Source organism: Diabrotica virgifera, chromosome 3 (assembly GCF_917563875.1).
Source record: "Diabrotica virgifera virgifera chromosome 3, PGI_DIABVI_V3a".
NCBI lineage: Eukaryota > Metazoa > Arthropoda > Insecta > Coleoptera > Chrysomelidae > Diabrotica > Diabrotica virgifera.
In genome coordinates this window covers 253,380,809-253,388,249 of record NC_065445.1, presented here as the reverse complement: position 1 = coordinate 253,388,249, position 7,441 = coordinate 253,380,809, and positions in this window count along the sequence as shown.

Below are 7,441 nucleotides of genomic sequence, written 5' to 3'. Positions count from 1 at the left end.
AGTAGAGAAAATGCAGAAAATAATAGATATTTGGCAAAAAGAGATACAGAATTTAAAAATGGAAATGAATCTCAACAAAACAAAACTTGTGATAATCAAAAAAGATGAGAAAAAAGAAAGGAATACTAATATAATAACACTAGCTTACAACCAATTTGCGACTGGAATTCAAAATGCTGTTTTTTGTTAATTTTTGCTCTCTGAATATAAATATGATGATAAAAATTTCCTAACACGTAAGATTTTTGAGTTATGATTTTTTCAAAAAAAAAAATGAGTTACGATTTTTCAGTTATGAGTATTTTACTAAAATTTTTTTAAAACAGTCATTTGTAATATATCGGTGAGTGATGTTATCAAATTAACATTTTTCCTAAAAATTGTGCATAATTTAACAACACTGGGATATCTAATGTCTACGAATAACACATTAACATTTAAATAAAGAATAAACCAAAGGTAATCCTTAATCAGTAAACCTATCCATTTAAACTTATCAGTTCTAAACCGTTTTTACGACTGTTACTTCTGCATGACAAAAAGTGTCTGGGTTTCCAAGGAAAGGCAAGCATAAAATTGAATATCCAGATATTATTTCAGCAATAAAACCGGTTTTCCATGGAGAAGATTTACCAGTTCCAGGACCCCCAGCAAATTGGGAAGAAGATTTGGAAATGTATGGCGATAAAAGTAAACCCGATGATGTATCAGAAAATAATGATTTTTATTTTCCCGAAAGCGAGGAATTGCATCCAACAAGCCGAATTACATGATTTAGTTCGAGACCTTCACTTGTCCAAAGGACATGCTTAACCCTAGGTTCTACATTACAATAATGGATTTTTTTTAAATGGAATTTACTAGCCGGTAAACCTTACAATATTTAGGAACCGTAACCAGGAGCTATCCTAGTTTTTTACTATGCAGGATAAAATGTGTGTTTGTATTAATCCACATAGTGTTATGGGAAAATTGGGATAGGCCGAAACTTGTGTACAAAAGACTTACTATGGTTTTTGTTTCTAGTTCTGAACTTATGTGTATATAGTATAAAAGAATTTTTATAACAAACAGCAATATTTGATGCATTCTATAACTCAACATCTAACATTTCACCTGACAAGACAATGTATGCGTGGACCCCTACGTAGAAATGCACGACACCTTAAGAAGAAGATAATTCAAAATCTATACGTGGTAGAAAATTTTAGTGTTTGAATTCGCATTCAGGACGCTTTAAACTCCCCGGTACAGCCATTTTAACATCAGTCGCAATTTTTTTTTTGTTTTTTTGTTGACTAGTGTAATAAAAGAACAAGTAATAGAACACGTATCTACTTTTGAATATTTGAGAAATATAATAACAGATGATGGGAAAACGGACTTGGCAATAAGTAATAAACTGAAGAAGACAACAAACTAACGTGTATTTCTCTTTAAATAATACAATTTTTGGAAAGTCAGAAATAAACAACAAAACTAAACTCAGAGTATATAACAGCATAGTAAATCCGATAATGACATATGGGACGGAAACATGGATTGTGCAAAAGAAACATCAATCAATGATAAACGCGACCGAGATGAAATACATGAGAAGACTAGCTGGAGTTACGAAGTTTGATAGATTCAGAAATGAGGATATAAGAAGAGAGCTGGAACAAGAACCGATAATTAGGAAGATCGAAAACAAACAATTAAGCTGGTTTGGACACATACAACGAATGGAACAAAAAAGACTTACAAAGAAGGTACATGAAGCCAAAATGGGAAATAAAAGAAAAAAGGGAATGCCGAGGAAGACATGGATGGACCATATCCAGGATATAGGTGAAAGGAGACACATGAGTATGAGGGATATGAAGAACCTGCCCACCAATAGAAGCGATTGGAAGAAATGCATAAAAGGCGGAACCCGACATCCGACGCCCTGAAGGGCACTAAGGATTCTGAGAAAGAAGAAGAAGAAATATTCTGTGTGGTTCAGTTTTGACGATAAAATCTGCCTTTCTTCTTATGATGGTGCTTATATGTTTTAAATGTTGCCAAAATACCAATTTTAATTTAAATAAAACTACTTAAAATAGTTTAGTGCTTGTAGAGGAGAATAATTTTCCCAAATTTTGAAGCCAAAAAACTTTTCATACTCATGGATTTCTATCAGATAGTGATTCCCAAAGTGAGGGTCGCGTTATAGTGCTGAGGAGGTTCTATTAAAAGAGATGAGATTCCTATCTTATTTAAAAATATGTTTAAATAAAAATAAAACTTCCTAATTTTCATAATATTCTTCGTCTATTTAGGATTATAAACTTGATTGACTACCTCTTAAAACAAAAATAAATACCCAAAAATACATTACAAAATAAACAAATACATCTTAATGTGACATATAACTGATGGAGTCGACCGTTACTTGATGGAAGTTTATTTTATCTAACAATAAAACACTGAAAACGTTTGTTTTCTATACTTCCACAAAATTTATTATAACTATGTGACTACAGCTGTTTCGGCAGAGTGCCTTTCTCAAGTGATTTAGTTTACTATGTGTTTGCCTTTTTAAAGTCTTTAACTGAACAGGTTGAGGAGTGGGGAGCTGTTTGTCCCGAGTTGGTCAACCTACACAACACAAATTAGCAGCATACTATAATACATAGACTGACAAAAATTCCCATGTCAAAAAATAACTTCGAGATAGAACTGAACATCATTAAGCAAATATCAGTAAACAACGGCTATAACGAACAAAAAATTAACAAAATTTTAAACCAAAAACTCCATAAGAAAGCCCTGAAGTTAGTCTACCCACCACCACAGAAAGAACCCAGTACCTTTTGCTCTATCACATATACTGGCAAGATAACAACAAAAAAAGCCAGATACATAAAAAAGAAAGGAATAACACCAGCTTTCAAAACTAATAACAACTTAAGCAAGTATATTAAGAACAATAAGAGCCGAAAAGAAAGCAACTACAGAGTGGTGTTTACAAACTAACTTGTGGTGACTGTCCGAAAACTTACATCGGTCAAACTGGCAGAACCTTTGACAATGATTCACTGAAATGAATCAGAATTACTGTTTTTAATTGACATCTGCCATAATTCAACTTTTTTTAATAATCTGTTAACTTTATCCGTGGCCGTGATTATATTAACATCAAAGCCTTGCAAGCCACTGTTCAGATATTTAAGTTATCGAATAAAGGCAAGGAAAGATAGCCTGAGAAGATAAGCAAATTTGAAAGTAGATATTCAAATACTGAATTGTGATCTTTTAAATACATCAAAAGTTCTGCGCTCTTAACTGAAAAACACTTTTTAAGACATTATCCCTTGAAATCTGTCTTATTTCTATGTGCAAAGAAGATTTATATATAAAGAATCCATGTTCCTTTGATACATTATCTAATTATTGGCCTTACCATAAAACTGAACAAAGGTTACCCTTGTAAAACAAAAAATGCCAACTACGAATCGAACGAATTGCTGACGACTCATTCCACCAAACTAATCTAAAAAGCTATATAATCTGTTTTAGACAATTCTTAATGTCCTTCAATGTTAAAACACCTATTGTTTATCAGTGGCGAATCTAGACATTTGCCTCGGGAGGAGAAATTTGCCTTAAGGGAGGAACTTCCAATGAAACACCAACCAAAAGACATAAAAAAATAAACTCAAATTATGGGAACTATGCATTAAGTTCCCATAATTTTCATAACTAGAGTGTATTGGGTTAAATTTGTTTGTCTGCGGTTTAAGTTTCATATCAACTAATATATTTTTATTCTTCAAAAAATTTTTTGTTTAATTTTGGACCTTGTTAGAGGGAAGGAGGCAATTTACCCTTTTTACCTCCCCGTAGATAAACCACTGTTGTTTAATAACACTCCATCTGTCACACCAGCTATTGTAAATAGTGCAAGTCACAATGATTATGCAAGATTAACGATAACGCTGACATGCCGGAAGTAATTTCAGTCATCTCTTTACCATTTATCAGAGAGATCAATTGCCATCACACGCCAAAGCTCACGCAAAGTGTATAAAAACCAGTTACACATCAAAATAGCTAGTAAAACAGGGTTAACCAGTAACCTATTTTCAAGAATGCAAGATAGATCATCAAAGAGCTGTTACCCGAGTATTTTACAGTATACTGTGTATTGATTGTGAAAACCAATACATTGGCCAAACCACTAGACAAGTTAAAGATCGTATAACCTCTCATAAAAGTGATTGTAGGTTATACTCAGGCATGTGCTCTTTAGCTACACATTTTATGAATGAAGGCCATAATATGGACTTTGAATCTATAAAGATTTTATTTAGAAAATGAAAAGAAATATCACCAAATGACTTTCCTGGAAATGGCATTTATTTATTAAAATGAATATACAGTTATTAAAAGAACAGATATTAAGCAATTAACAGAGATCTTCTTAAAACTAATAAAAACTTTAAATGTCAAAAATGATTTTAGTTTAGATACATTCTCATAACTGATTTGGGTTTTAACTGATCAGCTGCGATTAATATATATCTATGTATATATGATATGTATTTATATATAATTCAACTGTAGTTACTTTAAAAGTAGTTAATTTAAATTTCATCTCTTAAGCTTAACTTAAAATTATTTAAAGCTTTAAGCTTAATGCACCTACATTTCAGTAACACATTTTTTATTAAACGACAGTATAATAATCACCTTCATTCTATCCCGAAACTTTTCAAACGTCTGTTTAAAAATTCTATTTCTCTTGAGAAAATTGAAAATCTTCTGATACTTTTAGTCGGAGACCGTCCTCAAAGACATGCTATCATCTTTTTTCTCTTCTTAAATTTAAACGATATTGGGATCGATTGCCAACACTTCCTTGCTTGATTGGCATTTCGATTTAAACTGAATTTCCCAAGCCTCCATACATAAGCGCGGTGACTAAAATATTAGATGCGACAATGTAAGTCAAGGAAAATGCATAGAAAAATAAGGAATTGCTGTCTACCAAAATGTCATATTATTTCATTTCAACTACCGCTGTTAGAGTTATCGTTTTGACATTACATTTTATTATCAGAATTTTCTATTTTTTGCTCTTCCTTCAACTTTTAAAATACAAGTATAAGAAAAAAGTTATTAATAAGTACGTACCCAGTTAAATTTTAACATTAGTAACAAACAATGAGATAAAAAAAACATAAATTGTTGATTATAACTGTTAAAACGTTATCACTTTTATCGTTCATATCATAAAAACCAAAACCTTTCACCAAGGAAGTTCTTGGCGAAAGAAACATTAATAATAATAGTCTCCCGTTTTATACCGCTGACGCGGCTTTGGGATTATAGCAGGGTAGTCTGCTATATCTAGGGCCTATGGTATACAAGGAAGGTAACAGGGCCAGTGCTACACTTCAACCGCCTATTATTATCCCAAGTAACATTAATAAAAATAAATCGCTCCCAAGGCGAAGAACTGTGTGCGAAACACAGTTATTTAAGTCTATAATGAGATTAGGTAATTTCCCATCACAATGGAAACTAGCCCAAATAACAATGATACTAAAGCCAGGAAAAGAACCAGAAAGTATACAATCTACCCTCCTATTAGTCTTCTTCCAGTGGTATCCAAAGTTTTAGAAAACCTGACACTTACTAAGCTAATGCCTATACTAGAAAACAAAAAACTAATACCACCACACCAATTTGGGTTTATAAAACAACATTCAACAATACAACAGGTACATATAATTGTAAAGAGAATCAACGATGACTTTGAACATAATAGGTACTGCTTGGCGGTATTTCTGGACGTAAGTCAGGCATTTGATAAAGTCTGGCATAAAGGCCTATTATGTAAACTAAAACAGAATTTACCTAAAAATTACTATATACTCTTAAAGTCCTATATCTCTAACAGAAACTTCCAGGTAAAGTATGAGAATGCATACACAAACATACAACATACAACAAATTCTCGCTGGGGTGCCCCAAGGAAGTGTACTAGGACCTATATTATACCTTATATTCACTGCTGACTTACCGACAGGTACACATATCACTACAGCCATATTTGCGGGTGATACGGCAATACTATCATCCAACAAAAATCCCAAAATAGCCTCAGAAATCTTAACAAAATATTCTAAATAAAATTCAACAATGGATGACAAAATGGAGAGTCAAAATTAGTGAAAACAAATCGCTACACCTCGCTGAAAACAGATCGCTAAACATTTACCACGCGTAGGGAAACATGTCCGGCTGTATACTTAAACGGTAAAGGAATCCCACAAGGGGAAGAACTCAAATATCTAGGTATGTACTTAGACAGAAGATTAAACTAGAGGAAGCATATATTTACTAAGCGAAAACAACTGGGTCATAAGTTAAGAACCATTTTTGGCTGTTGGGCAAAAAATCAAAACTATCAACTGAAAATAAAATATTAATCTACAAATCCTTCCTAAAACCAGTGTGGACTTATGGGATAGAATAATGGGGAACCGCCGCACATTTCAACATTGAAATCGTACAAAGATTTCAGTAAAAAATATTGAGATCAATACTAGGAGTTCCATGGTTTATAACCAATGAAGCCATTCATCCGGACGCCCGACTACCATACGTCAAAGATGACATCAAAAAGTGCGCGAACAAACATACAGAGAAACTTAAAGTGCATCCAAACGTGTTAGCAAAAAGTTTGATGAATAAAGCGCGTACAGTTCGTAGGTTAAAACGAAAAGTTCCGTAGAGTTAAGTGAACAATAGGTATTAAATTAATGTGTATAAGTTTATGTCAGAAATAGTCAGTGTTGTAGGCTAAGTTTTAAAAAAGGGGTGCATCACTGGATGCCTCCCTACATGTCATTCCTAATTATTGTCAGTCCCATTACTTATTGTCTGTTATCTACCTAAACATTCAGGTTTAGATTGTATAGATAGATTGTAATAAATGTGGGGTTAATAAAAACAAGGCGAAGAACTCAATGGTTTTGTGCCTACAAAAGTAAAGGAAAGAAAAAATCTTACTTATATAAAAATACATATCAAACAAGACGCTAGAGGCATACGATAATTAGAAGACAATAAGAAACCAAACACATTCACTCGTAAGATGAATAAAAAATGTTCACTGGAAACGTTTTTCGAAAGAAATGGAACATTATTTTTATGGTCTGCAAAAGGAAATATGGCGCTTTATAACACATCAAAACACGGAGGTAAAGCAACTAATAGAACCAAATCACATAGAAAAGGATACATATATTGATAATCTAAAAAAGCTCTATGCAGAGAAAAAACAAATGACGCTAGAACCGGAAACACTAGAAATTTTCCTTACGTTACTTTTTTGTTATTTTTTTTCATTTATTTTCCTGAAATAAATTTTCCTTATGTTATTTTCATGGTGAATTTGTTTGATTAT